The sequence below is a fragment of the Eublepharis macularius genome, chromosome 5 (assembly GCF_028583425.1).
Source record: "Eublepharis macularius isolate TG4126 chromosome 5, MPM_Emac_v1.0, whole genome shotgun sequence".
NCBI lineage: Eukaryota > Metazoa > Chordata > Lepidosauria > Squamata > Eublepharidae > Eublepharis > Eublepharis macularius.
In genome coordinates, this window is record NC_072794.1 from 133,833,277 (window position 1) to 133,848,515 (window position 15,239).

Consider the following 15,239-nt stretch of genomic DNA (forward strand, 5'->3'; position numbering starts at 1 on the left):
TGATTGATCGGCACCAGGCTGTCTGCAGTGATGAACCGAAATACGAACCAAACGAACTGGGCTAAAATTTGTTATGGTTTGTGAGAAATGAGCTCCCACGAACCGCTGGTTCGTGAACCACAAACCAGCCTGGTTTATGATGAACTTCAGTTCATATTTCAGTTCATGCCTGCCTCTTGTCATTAAGCAGGCTTCCCTTAGCTTTGGCTAGCAAGCACTTGGGTCAGCATATTGCAGCAGATGGCAACAAAGCCATATGAATTAGTACATTGCAGGACCTGCTACCAATCCTGTTAATGTTCACATCTGACATGGGAAAATCACTCCACTGGGAAAGCAACTTTAAGCTGTTTTAGTAGAAGATGCCAGACTCTAAGAACCATCTATCATGGGGAGGATGAGAGATTTCCTGCCTGCGGAGTTTTCAAGAAGAGTGTGGGCAAACTTCTTTTGGATGGACTGCAGAAAGGAGCTGGCAGGCATGTGTGGGGTCTTGAGTACACGTTTTTCTTCTCCTCTACAGATGCTGCCTGAAACTATTTCTTCTGCTCCTGGAGTCTAGCATGGGGGAAAAGTTAGAAACAATGTGACTATTAGGCTTTAGTCTCCCCCCACCACACAACCAGCAAACCTTCTAAAGTTTACCAAGTTCTACCAAGCACTGCAGGAGGTACCATGAGCAGAACAGATCAATGCTGCCTCCAGATAGACAGAGGGTGCTAGCCTGGGGAGGGGCACAAGAGGCATTTTGAGCATTCTGCACTCTTAATACTCAGATTATGTATCTTCATAGAAAACAGCTGGTTTCCAGATTTTACATCACTTTTCAATCACTGAGTAATAGCCAGTGAAGCAGCATCAGGTGAAGTCAAAGGATAAACCCAAGTGCCAGATGAATACAGCTTGACAGCACCCTTTAAGTGTATGTTTACCTGTGATCAAGTAGCAGAGCATGACTTACATGACTTGCATTCAAGTATCTTTGTGCATAAAAGAATGAATTCCAAAGCCTGGCTGATGAATATCCCTGGCAGTTTCCAAAACATTGGCAAGGAAGCTCCCTGAAGCGAAGAGTCCAGTAATGGGTCTGTGCTGCACAATGAACAGGAATGCCCAGGATGCTAGGAAGCTTTCTGGATGAAAGCTAATGTCCTTAGCTGATCTTTGCACAGCTAGACATTCCACGGGGGATTGAACAATCCACAGCTAAAGGGGGTGAGGAAGAAATGAAAAAGGTGTCAAATGCCATTCATGCATTGAAGGCCTAACAAGAACTTTGGTGGCAGACCTGTCTCTTGAACCCAGATGGGTGCCAGACAGCCGCAAAACGTCAGGAGCGCAGCACAGGTTTTCATTTGGCTGTGGGCCAGTATGGACAGAAAAGAGAAATATAAATGTTTTAAACAGATAAGTTGTAGAGGAGAAGCTTAACTGTTTGCCTTCTTTTCTTTTTCTTGCCACCACCCCGCCAAATATGGCAAAACATGTATCAGAAACAGGTTGCTTAGGCCTTCTGGAGGAAACATCTCTTGTTGCTCTGCCCACTCAGGCTCCCTGTCTACACTCACAAAGAAAGCAGCATATTTTTGTACAGGGTTGTAAAACATTCAATAAAAATGTCTGAATGTTAAGAGCCTTATCACTTTCAGCTCCTGTGGAGCAGAGGGTCCATCGCCACGAGTTTTGCATGGATTTGATGTGCTGATTGAACCACATCTGAATCTCACAAACTATCTGGCAAAAGATGCATAGTTCACACTGTCCACTTTGTTATATGCTCAGCAGACAAGGGAACTGAATAAATGGGGAAATGAAGCCTGCAATTCACACATTAATGAAACTGACAGAGCCCAGATGGTAGAATGATGTTCACAACACTGTGTGATATAATACCTTATTTCACTAATGCTTCCTGGACTTCCTGCTCTGCATTACAATACATGACCTAGAATACACAAAGGCCTGTTCTGCATATTCTGGTGAACTTGAAAACTTGCACGAATGTAACCCCCAGAGTCCCAAGGACCAGGTTCAATATGTTTACCAATTAAAATATAAATGCAATTTATTTTTACACAACATATGAAAACATTCCCAAAGTTATTAATACTGGATCAGTAACCAGTGACCCCAGAGTACAGGCCTACTCACAAGCCCTTGGTAAAGTGTGCAGACAGTTCTGTAGATCTGGCCAGAGGCTTTGCCTGGAACAGCGTCCCAAATACCTAGCAGGCCTTGCCACAACAGTACTCTTCTTGTGAAGATGCTGTCTGAATCCTGGGGATTGCTTGTTGCCCTAGGAGCAGTTCCCCTTTTCTTCTAGCAAGATGAAGTGGGGCAGCTCTGATCTAGGGTGCAGTCAATGAGTTCAGCTGACAGCAGTTCCTGCTCTTGCTTGTTCAGCTCTTCCCAGCTATTACAGTTCTTCCAGGGAAAAGAGTCTTGTTCCAGCCAGTAGTTTCAGCTCTGTGATGATCTTAGTTCCAAAGCTTGGAGACAAGCTTTGCCTTCCAAGCAGCAGCAGCAGCAGCAGCACCTCTTCCTCCTTTTAGTATTTCTAGCTAGCCTAGTCCTGTATAACACTACTCCTCGTAGTCACGGTGACCTCTTTTTTATATACATGCCCTATGGGCCTTTGCTAAACATGCAAATTAAACAACCCTAGGTACAGCTCAGTTATCTGTTAGTCTGGTCTATGTATCTGCAGTCTATTAATCAGGCCTAGATCCTAGGCCCCAAACCCTTTTTCCAGTACAGGCTTACACAATGTTTTGTATTGATTAGTTAGTCCTATTAAAAAGGTATTTCATGGATTTTAGTGTTTGTTTTGGATTTAATATGGCTGACTAAGGTCAAATCCACATTCACCCATTACCCGCATGTTTATCGGATATCTTCCGTTTGCCTCCAATCCGCGATTTTTTCCTCTTCGTTCACATTCCTGCTTCCAATCCATCTTTCTCGCGCGTCCCTCCAGTCACACGGCCGCTCGAAAACCGCTTTTTTGGGCGGGACCTTTTTTCCTCGCCCATTTTTAAAAAATATTTTTGAGCGCACTTTTCCGTTATTTCGATCTTTCCTTATAAAGAAACATCATTGAAGATAATGATGCCTCTCTTTCCCCCACTGACAGCACTGATGGCTCTCTCCCGTTTCTTTTTTGGAAATTTGGAAGCATGTGGGAAGCTTTCGTGGGCATTTCCTATGCAGGACAGTTCAGTGCCTGAATTTTACTGAAGTTTCACTTCCTTGGAGTGTCATTATTTTGATATTTTGTAATTTCAATATTACAGTAATATAAAATAATAATTAAAAAAAACAGTTAAAAAGGAAGTTTCGCGAGTCCGTTCTGAGGATGGATTCACCCCAAAATGATTTTTCAAACTACCAGATTTGATTCAGAAACAGCATAATCAATAAATCCAATGCTATGAAGTCAAAAACAGTCTTTTGCAGACTACGGAGCACTTGCAAGTTGAATCAGCCAATAAGAACTCTCGGAACGGCCGGAGAGACAGGAAGGGGGGTGGTTTTTAAAAAAACCGCATAAATTGCGCATTGGCCCGTTCACGGCCACCGTGAAACTCCCGTTGAAAACCTGTGACCACATATTTGGGAGAAATGCAAATGAAATGCGTCTGTTTAATGAGGTAATGTGACCGGCACTCGGGATTGCGTGGGGAATGCGGGGAACATGCAACTTAGAATGAGTAATGTGGATTTGCCCTAAAACTTTCTCCTCTGGAAGCCCATTCCACAGTGTAAGTGCAGCCACAGAGGAAAACAGAAACCTGAACAACAATTCAGAAGAGTGGGCTACTAACAATGCTTAGACTGAGGTCAAATCCACATTCACCCATTACCCGCATGTTTATCGGATATTTTCCGTTTGCCTCCAATCCGCGATTTTTTCCTCTTCGTTCACATTCCTGCTTCCAATCCGTCTTTCTCACGCGTCCCTCTGGTCACACGGCCGCTCGAAAACCGCTTTTTTGGGCGGGACCTTTTTTTCCGCCCATTTTTTTTTATTTTTTTGAGCGCACTTTTCCGTTATTTCGATCTTTCCTTATAAAGAAACATCATTGAAGATAATGATGCCTCTCTTTCCCCCACTGACAGCACTGATGGCTCTCTCCCATTTCTTTTTTGGAAATTTGGAAGCATGTGGGAAGCTTTCGTGGGCATTTCCTATGCAGGACAGTTCAGTGCCTGAATTTTACTGAAGTTTCACTTCCTTGGAGTGTCATTATTTCGATATTTCGTAATTTCGATATTACAGTAATATAAAATTTAAAAAAAAACAGTTAAAAAGAAAGTTTTGCGAGTCCGTTCTGAGGATGGATTCACCCCAAAATGATTTTTCAAACTACCAGATTTGACTCAGAAACAGCATAATCAATAAATCCAATGCTACGAAGTCAAAAACAGTCTTTTGCAGACTACGGAGCACTTGCAAGTTGAATCAGCCAATAGGAACTCTCGAAACGGCTGGAGAGACAGGAAGGGGGGTGGTTTTTAAAAAAACCGCATAAATTGCGCATTGGCCCGTTCACGGCCACCGTGAAACTCCTGTTGAAAACCTGTGACCACATATTTGGGAGAAATGCGAATGAAATGCGTCTGTTTAATGAGGTAATGTGACCGGCACTCGGGATTGGGTGGGGAATGCGGGGAACATGCGACTTAGAATGAGTAATGTGGATTTGACCTGACACTCAGGCTTGGTTTGTGGGCACATATGGGGTGGAGGCAGTCTTACAGATATGAGGGTCCCAAGATAAATGCTGTGAGCAAGCTCATGGTGAAACAAACCCTCAGTTTTGTGCATATTTAGACTAGGCAATAAGGTCAATTTAAAACCGGTTGTACAGATGGAGAGCAGTGGGAAGAGAGAGGAGCTACTTTCCCACCCACTGAGTGTTCCAGGCCAGTCTTAGGCTCCAGCAGGCATCCGCAGGTTGCCGTATCATGCCGTATCTGATGTTTGTAGAAAGTATTCCAATGCGTCAGTGTGCACACATCCACACTTAGGTACCTGCTGGAATCAGAGATAGGGACAGCATGAAGCAGCCACTACCCCTCTTCCTACTCCCCACCATGCATGGGGTAAACACATTGTCCAAACTAGCACCAAATCTCCCTTTAAAATGCAGTCCCTAACTAGGATTGCCTACTCTGGATTGTCAAATCCCCCAAGATTTCAGGAGCAGACCCTGAGGAGGGGAGGGTTTGAGGAGGGGAGGGACCTCAGCAGGACAGAATGCCGGGAAGTCCATGCTCCAAAGTCACCATTTTCTCTAGTGGAACTGAGTTCTCTATTCTGGAGACTGCTTATAATTCCAGGAGATCTCCAGGTCCCATGCTTGGGCTGGCTACCCTATCCCTAACACAATCTAGAGGGGATGCTTACGTTGCCAATTTACTTAAGGAAGAATAGACAATAATACTGTGGGTAGGAGAAGCTGAAACCCAGCCCCAGTTCTTCAGCATTATCAGCATCATCAAACGGTGACTTGTAGGGAGATTGAGACATTGTTCTTAACATGCTCAGGGTTTATGTGAAATGAAGGGGTGTCAAAGGAGCTGTGTGTTATATCAGGGGATGATGATGGATGTCCAAAGATATCCCAGACAATGCAATTTGGAGTTGGAAATGTATCATGCGCCTTCTGTTTCGATTCTACTTTTATCACAGCATGCCTACAAGGGGTATAATGTCTTTCTGCATGAAATGTAATACCTGTAATACAGTTAGTCATTGACGGAACACCTGTCTTGCCATATGCTCCTGTGCAAATTGATTTCAAGCATAAGATATTTTGAACTATTATTTCCCACCTGCTGAAAGTATCTCTAGCGCTTCCTCTGCTGTGCGTTGTTGACGGCACATTCTGATTGGAGGCTTGTTTGCTCTTCCTGTCTCAAATAAACCTTTGGTGTCAACTAGGAGGCTCAAACTCTTGGGTGTGAGGCAAAGGGCTCTTGGCCCTTGGCTCTTAGCCTGTGTCTTGTGTTCTGTGGCCTTGGACAACTGGTCCATGGGATCCTGAACCAGTCTCATCCCCAGAAAACAATTAGTTTGTGTTCTCTTTTTTTAATATTTAAATTGTGAATTTAATTTGTATTTCTTTGTTGCATTTGATTGCATTTTAGTTTGTTGTAAGCTTCTTTGGGTCTTGTTGAAGAGAAAAGCTGCCAATATTAACTAAATCTCCCTGCTTTCTTCATTGAAAGACCACTATCTTCCCCTTCACGACAGATTTGAACTTGACCCGAACTCAAACATTAAGTCGGCAAGATCCAAGAATAATTTTGCTGCTCTTTGCCCTGGCATGGTTGAAAAGGACAGCGAAGTCAGCTTCTAATTCCCTTGGCAGAAAGATTTGGAGAGATTGTCCTTTGCAAAAGCAGTGATTTCTGTTATTCCGTTGCTCAGAACTAGACAGCTTCTAGCTTGCTTTTTCTGCCAAGAAGGCAGAACATAAGGTGAAGGGAACTAACAAGATACACTTCTAGTATGAGAGCACTAGAAGATGCAGGTGCCCAGACCCAGAAGCATTGTAAGCAACATAAACTGGCACCAGTTTACTAGACAGGAAAGAATAGTAGCTTCCAACACTCCCATAGCCTTAGGATGCCCAGAAGGAACGTCACATGTACAATGATGAAGAGAAAAATATTAACATTAGACATTAACATATTGGCTAGTATTTCTTGCTGTGTATTTGATGGAACTACAATGGCTATAATATTGTTGAAAATAGGTAACTATGGTTCAGATTAAACAAGATTACTTTAGCAAGAAATAGTCACCTGAAAAGGAACCTTGATTCTTTGTATAATCAACAGACATTCATTTTGCTATAGCATTTCTCACGGAGCCTGGAATTAAATTCTGAACCCCTCTAATAGGAGCTTAGGAGACCAGCACTAAACTAGATCAGCATCCAACCAAATCTGCCATGGCAGTTTAAATGGTTGATTTATAGAGGGTGCTAGAGGCAAACAATATTATTTCTCAGAGGCTGTGCTTAAAATGATGCCAGTTATTTCTTTTCCCAAGAAATATTTCCTCTGGTTTGTCATACGGCCAGTTCTTTGCCATTTTTTGTCACTAGGACTGGTATACTCAATTCAGAGAGGCAAGGCAGCAAATTTATTCAAATTATGCTATGCTGGTATTTTTGTCCGCTCCAGTTTTTACAGTTCTTCCAGAACAAGACCTTGGAAGGCCACTGTTCTTGAAAGTTATCTGTATGACATCCTTGTGTGTATTGGTATCTTCTGTTCCTTATTCATACTGCACAAGAGGAAGGTGCTAAAGTAAAGAACCATATATGTAACCAGTGTTTTATCCTATGTTTTTATGGTTACACATTTTATTAAATATTTTTGTGTCGGTTTAAATTTTTAAAAAATTCTCTTTTGCATGTGGTTAATTTTGGTTTGTTTCTTTCAAACCTTTTGATCCCCATGATCCACCTAACATGCACAATTGCCATATTGTGTGGATGGTGCGATGCATGGAATTCCCATGCACATACTGTCTCCATAGACATGTACAAGGAAAATCCACACATTGCCCAGTTCAGACGATACAGCAGTCATATCCAGTGCATAGCAGGAACCACTCATGTCATGTCCGATATGTGCAGTTGGTATGCTCCCAGTTGTGAATGTAACATCAGCACAAAGCTTTCTGTCTTCTTTGGAGGGTCACTGTGCCAGAGGGATCACAAAATTATGAATGCTTCAGAGTCACGAGTATGTTGTTTATAAAGAAAGCTGAAGAAAGAGCAAGATTAACTAAGCCCAGGATGTTCATGTGGCTGAAGCAACCAAGCTATGCCTATTTCCTAGATAAGGAATTTGGGGGAAAATTACCAGTCAGAATGGCATCAACAGGAAAAACCCAGACAAAACTTAGGACAGTATCTTTTCTCATTCTGTTTTGCCTGGTTACCCCTCTACTGCTTACTCATAATTCTGAGGGAATTCTGGAATCTTTTTTCATCACTCACTCCTGTTTTAATTACATGCTAAGCCTCCAGCAAACAGACTGGGCTCTGTCAACTGTGTCCAACGTGCTGTAGAAAATTGAGACACATTTTGGAAACTGAAATTAAATGGATTGAGTGCTAATGAAAACCGTCAGACTCTAGGCTCTGGAGACTGACATTCAGTAATTAGCACAGATGTCAGGCAAAGTTCGGCAAAAGTAAAGGATATACATGTCAGGTATGCATGATCTTCTAGGGGGTGGGGCAGGGTTGCTGCCTTTGTGCTGGACAGAAGCTGCCCCTCTGGCCTGCTTCTCACTTACAACACAACAATACAAACAGATTTGTCACCAAGCAAACACTCAAGAGGGAGCTGCTTGCAGCCATCCTGATGCCCTGAAGAGCAGGGATGCTGTGGATTTCACCCCAGATGTGTGCAATAGTCAACTTACCATCGTCAAAGGTGTTGCTTGGACATGAGCCTACGACCCAGCCTATTCAGCTTGCACTGAACAGATGCAAGTACCTGCTAAACAAGTTGGCATCAGGCTTTTGCAAAACTGCACAAAGAGGCTGACGATTCAAACTGATTGGCAGCCACTAGCCATTAGTGCCACTAAAGACTACTTAGACAAAGACCAAAGGGTAAGACCTTATTAAAATTATATTTATTTATTACTGATTTATAAGATTTGTGACTGATCTAATTGTCTACTTAAACACTTAGTGCCTGCTGAACAGAACTGTTAGGCACCAAGAACAGTATTAGAAGTAGTAGAACTCAGTTGGGCAGTGTAAGAAGAGCACACATGAGCGAAAAGCCGATTTGGTCTACTGCAGAGTTAGGAAAGAATACAGTGAAGCCGCAGTCGAGCAGCAATGAACTGTCCGTTGACTCAATCATCAAAAAATCCACTCCTTGTTAATGATGTGGGCCAAACTGGTGGTGTTAGAGCATCCTTACTCAAGAGTGAACCTATCTAATATAAATGTTTTACAGCGCAATTCTCACCAGAGTTACACCTTTCTAAGCTCATGGACTACAATACACTCAGTAGATGTAACTCTCCTTAGAATGGCACGGATTAATTCCTGCTTGTTATTTTTAGAAAAATTATGCAAATATACAAAGATGTAAAGACAAACAACAACAAAATGAAAGAGAAGTGTAAATTTTTTTAAAAAATTTCAAAACCTGCTTTTCTCCCCAATGGGGAGAAAACCAGCTCACATGGTTCTCTCCTCCATTTTATCCACACAACAACCTTGTGGGATCGGTAGGGCTAAGAGGGTATGACTGGCCCAAGGTCACCCAAAAACCCTTCCATGGCAAAGTATGGATTCAAACCTGGGCCTCCCAGATCTTAGTCCACTTTAACCACTATGCCACGCTGGCTCTCTTATACCAGGTCCTGGCATTTCATAAAAGTATCATCATCATCTGATAATATAAATAATCAAAATGCAACAAATGAAATGCATTATAGCCAAGATTTATTATTATATAAATTGAATATCATACCAAGTTTCTGTTCCCGTTGTTTTTAAAGATTTGCAAACCTTTGACCTACAAGCTCTTAATTCACTAACAATAACATCCTATATATTTTCACTTTGGACTTCGGAGTAAAAAACATAGGATTTCACTGTTAGTGAACTAATCTTTATTCAGCAGTATTTGCTCTCAGGAAACTATTCTTAGTATTGCAGGGTCAGTATGAAAACCTTGGCTATTTGTCAAACTTTATTCACCCATTTTCTTATATCTAACTTCTGTACTTCTTTCCTTTTTTTCCCAATAAGCGTTTTAGCTGCAGTCATTAGGCCTGGGGTCGTGCTTTTGTTCAGAAATATGCCTAGGAATACCTTATATTCTGCTGTGATGGTTTCCAGAGAGTAATGGTTAACACAACAGGAATTTCCCTCAGTTCCATCCCATGGACTGGTCCGTGGGAGAAATCCTAGACTGCGTTTTCCATAATTTCCCCCATGCAACATGCTGTTTTGTACCCAATTAGATCAGGGCTTTACTTAGGTGTAAAACCCAGAGCACTACCAGCAGCCTTATTTAACCAAGATGGAAGTGAAATATTTATCAGGCTGATTAATTAATAACAATGCTACATACAAACAAGAAGTCAGCAGTAGTAGCATGAATAGAAGGTGAGTGAATGTTCAGCAGCAAAGTTGTAGATCTTTTTATTAGTTTTGTAGACGTAGATCATGTAGATCTTTTTATTAGTTTTCTTGCTATACCTATGTTACTCACTTGTGGCTAGCATCACCAAAAATCTAGAAGAGTCTTGCCCCTTTAACAGGGCCTTAATGTATAGAAATGAGCAGATGAAGGTTTTCATGGCACAGAGCTAAGTAACGGCACCTGCAAAACTTAAGCCTCTATCAAAGGGACAAGGCATTTCCCCCCTCCAGATTGTTGACAGTCCTACTGGTGGCCTTGAAAAGTACAGCATGTGTAAAGTGACCTTTTCTCATCCCATGGAGGCAGTTCTCACTTGACTTTGACAACTAGGCGGGCAGTTGTTGCTTACAAATCTGTAGCCAGTCGTTCAGTTTCATGACAAATGAGAAACCGGGAAACCATGCAACCATCACATGGAATAGCCCGAAAACCAGAGGTAAAAGGAGATTGTAGTTATTAGCAAAAGGGCTAGAGGTATTAGCTTTGGGGGTCCCCAGACTTTTTTAGCATGTGGGAACACTTTTGGAATTCTGACACAGGGTGGTGCTTGCAAGGACATGAAGATCTGCTGCAAGAAGCAGAGTCAACCACACAGAGGGGTCTTTTTAAAATACTGGGAAAGAGGAGCGAGAGATAAAACAAATACTGTGCCAGAAGCTGCTGCTGAAACGACATTTGTTCAATCTGCACAGCCAATCAGATCTCCAATGGCCAATCAGAAACCCTGCTGGGCAAGTGCCCCACCGGGCCCCACCTACTTTCTAGAAACACTTGGTAGGCACCATGGCATCCTGGCTTAGATTATACAGGTCATAATTGGCATGAACAGGGAGTAGGAAGAACAAACAGAAATGTGCAAAAATAGAAAGTAGAGGCCAGAGTTTACATACCCTATGGGTGCCTGCATAGAGGCTCCTGTGAAAAAATCAGTACCTGGGTCAGGCTGGAGCAGGGAGGCGTGATCCTGAATCACTGCTCCAGGCATATATTTTTGCACACTCTCACCCACTTCCAGGGGCTCCAAGTCTTTCTTATAAACATAGAGTTGCTCTGTTAATCAGCATGGCAGGATGCTTGCCAAAATCTGTCTCTTCTGATTTGGCTGAAATAAGCAGGATGCAGAGGAAGCTAATGACCTCTTGACTTCCCACACTATCAGAGCACCAGGGAGATTAAGCACAAAGGCTGATCGAGTTAAACAGTTCCACAGGGGCAGAGAACACAGCCACGCTGATGAAATCTGACTTCTCATTCTCACACTCAGGAAAACTCTTGAGTAAAATGCCACACGCTGAGGGTTGGAGAACCAATCAAAGCTTACTCTAAAGAAGCACAGAGAAGAGTCATGGAATAGGAGGCCAGTTCGCTGGCTATTATCAATAGGTCCACAGTTGCAGAGATTTAGATCTTGTCTTGTTATAACAACTAGCTCAATCCATGTAACTGCAGTGCAGAAGAAGAGCAAAACACTTCCTAAGATGTTTCATGGTTTCACCAGCATGGGGCAAAGAACTGACTTACACTTCTATGCTACAGGACTACTGAATGCGGCAGGCAGGGAAGGGGGAAAGAGTACCAGTCCCCCCAACCTGCTCCTGCACTTTTCTCCCTTACCTGTTTTTCATCCATAGCTTTAGGCACAAGGCCAATGCTCCCAACCCAAAGTACCTGAGGCCATGGGAGGGATTTCCCTCAGTGAGTGCATGAGCTGCCCTGAAGATGGCAGGATGGGAGAGGATGCTGGGAACTACACTTTTAGGACCAGATTTGGTGTACCGTTCTTAAAACTTTGAGGACAACAGGACTCCTAAGTAACTTCACTTGAGTTGTATCCTCAACATGCAAAGCATTCCACAGCCTTACCTCATTCATTGCCATGCCAGCCCTGCCAGTATTGTAAGTTTACTGCTGTAGGTTTGAGGCTGAGGCAATAATTTGCCAAGACTGATTAGTCCAGAGGTTTGAACCACCCGCCCCATGTTCAAATGTTTATACTTTAAGAGATCCAGAATTCCCCAAGTGCAAGTCTCTAAAAAGTGGATTGGATACTTGGGATGTAACTGGCACCAGACGTTAGCTACCTATATCAAAGGAAAGGGGTTTGTGAGGCTGCACTGAAGTTATGTAATCTTGTTTATTGGTTTTTACCACAGATCTTCTGTGTGTGGCTAGGGAAGTCGCATCATCTCCTGGAGTTCTTTTATGGCTGTTCCTTCCCCCAACATTATACAGAGAGCAGATGATGCAATATGCAAAGCTAAATGCTCTTCGATACTATCAAAACAGGATTTTCACTATTGAGTGGCCTCCCGCAATGAATTCTGCATATCAGACAGAGCAGCGAAGCAAGGAATGTACATCACAAAGCACTCCTGGTTTATTCATCGTCTCAGCTGTCTTTGAGCTTTCATTATTGATGATTGCATTGCAGAGTGCGCCTTTTGAACATGCCACAGGATCCTTCCATGAAAGGCAGCACAGAGAGCACAGATGCCTTTTTTCCAGTTCATGTGGAAGAGATTGCTGAGGAAATTTAAAAAATCACATATCTAATTCTGAACTGAGCTATAGAATGTGGATCGATAGGTCTGCCAAATGGAGCTAGAAACAAATAGTGAAGATTTCTCTACAAACCTCAAGGAAGCCTCAGATTTGCAGAAAAATATGAAATGCACACATGCATCAGGAGACTAAAGCTCCCCCAAACAATAGAAACACGTGTAACTTTAAGAAAAGAATGCCCACTGAGCTCTCAGTAGCCATTTTGGAGATTGTTATGCAAGCATAATGGTATTGCTGTAAAGCAAAGGAATTGGGGGGGGGGGAAGCAGGCCCAAAAGAACCCTGCAAAAGGTCCTGCCTTGTTCACCTGTCATGATTCCCTGATGGAGGAGGGTTTGCCCGGAGGTTACTACTGGAACTCACCACTCATTTAACAACCACTGCACAACGTGGACAGGCTTTTCCTATGGAGAGGCTGCTAGAGGGAGGGAAGGAGGGGAAACTGAGGATGGGAGCAGAAAAGGTAGGTTGGCTGGTGGGTGGGAATGAAAGAAGGAAGCAATAAAAGGGGAGAGTCTATGTATCCCCTTTCCCCACTATTTTCTCTCTCTCTTCCCTGACAGTCTATGGGGTGTCAAGGAAGGGAAGGAGAAAATAGTGGGGAAAGGGGATACAGGGGAAAATTCGATGTCCCTGCAAGTCATCTCCTCATGGTAATTATAAGTGAATAGAGTATGAGGGAAAAGATCATAATTATTAAAGAACTTGGGAATGGAACAGTTTTTTTCTTAGATGTACAAAACCAGAATGCACTTCCTGTCTAAAGGACAATACAGTGCTACAAAAATCCAGGGCTGCTTCTCCATGGATGTTTTGCTCTGATCTGGATCTCAAATAGGAGCAGCTTTTTCACCCACATGGTCTGAAAAAGCTGCTCTGTGAGTCTACTTTCAAGGGCTTCCCCTGCTTTGCTCCAATGTTTTCCTAACTTGCTTTGGCATAATCCGTTCTGAAAGTTTACAGTCCAAGAGGATTGGTATACACAAGGTTGATATACGGAATGGGCACATTTTCAAACAGTGGTGCCACTGCTGGCATCCTCCTTTGCAGTTGCCAGTCTCCCCAGCCCTAAAGGATCTTTAAAGCACCAGTATTGGCTATATTGATATAGCAATGGGAATAATGCTAGGAAAAGTGGAAGGCAGTAGGAAAAGAGGAAGGCCCAAAATGAGATGGCTTGACTCAATAAAGGAAGCCACGTCCTCCAGTCTGCAAGATCTGAGCAAGCCTGTTAATGACAAGACCTTTTGGAGATCTTTCATGCATCGGGTCACCATAAGTCGTAAGCAATTGGACAGCACATAACACAACCACATGCTGCAATGGGGGTGGTAGAGAAATGTCAGCCATGTGGAGACACAAACTGCTCCTATGAGGAAGCTTCACTGTCGCCACTGTGAATACCTCTGCAGTTGCAGCAGCCATGGCTACCCCATGGGGAAACATGGCTGTGTGGAAGCAACCAGGGAATGGCACTGAATTGCATTGTGTTTGCTGTTCAGTAAAGAACTGTTTCAAACAATGTGAATTTCAGTTTGAAACACTACGCTTTTTCACATCATTTTTATCACATCAGACATTTTCAGCTTTATTTTCTCCAGTTGTCTGCAGCATTGCATGGACTCATCGACACACATTCAGTGTGGATTTTCCACAAAGAAAACCAACTGCCCATTTGAGCTTCAGCCATTGTTTGCACTGCCTTTCCTTCAGCAATGTCAATTGCCCACTTCAGATGGCCAAAGCAGTGTTCAGGCACGAGTTCTCACTTGTAGACACAAGACGACATACTGCGCCAAGGCTTAGTTTTGCACCTCATGTTTTACTCTAGCCTCACTGAGCCATAGTTAGCTGCTAGGCCAAAACCCAGCACAGAGGCTCAGCTATTGCACAAGGCTCCTCCCTCTCTGCCTTTGAAAGGGGGGAAAACTCAAGTGCTGGGGGCAGAAGCAGAATAAAGGGCTTGCAGTCATACAGAAGACCAGCACTTGTCAACAGGCAGGGAAGTGAGATGGGAACAGCCACCTTGACCTAGTAAGACTACAGTTCAAGTGGGATTTTCCCCTTGAATAGAAGAGTATGTCAGAGCCGATGGAAGGTCCCCAAACCCCTGTACTTTAACTATTACTTTATATAAGTTCCTTTGTTGATCTTTTCAGGTTTGAAAACCAGGATAAAAAGGCAAAACTCAATATAAAAAAAAGGTTTACCAACTTAAAACTGCATAGATAGATTATGCTTGATACATGGCATATTTTGGGCTTAGTTGCACCCACTGCCAAAGAATCTATGAGAACCTGGAATACAAGTGCATCTTGCCCATTAATGCACCCATGACAAAAACAGAGCATCCTGAACATGCTGCAGAGTAATCAAAAGCCTAGTGGCTTTTAGGGGGGCTTCCCACTCTGCAGCTATTGAAGGGGGAAGAATTCTTCTGTGCTTGCAAGCTGAAGTATTAGCAGCTTCCTGTGCAA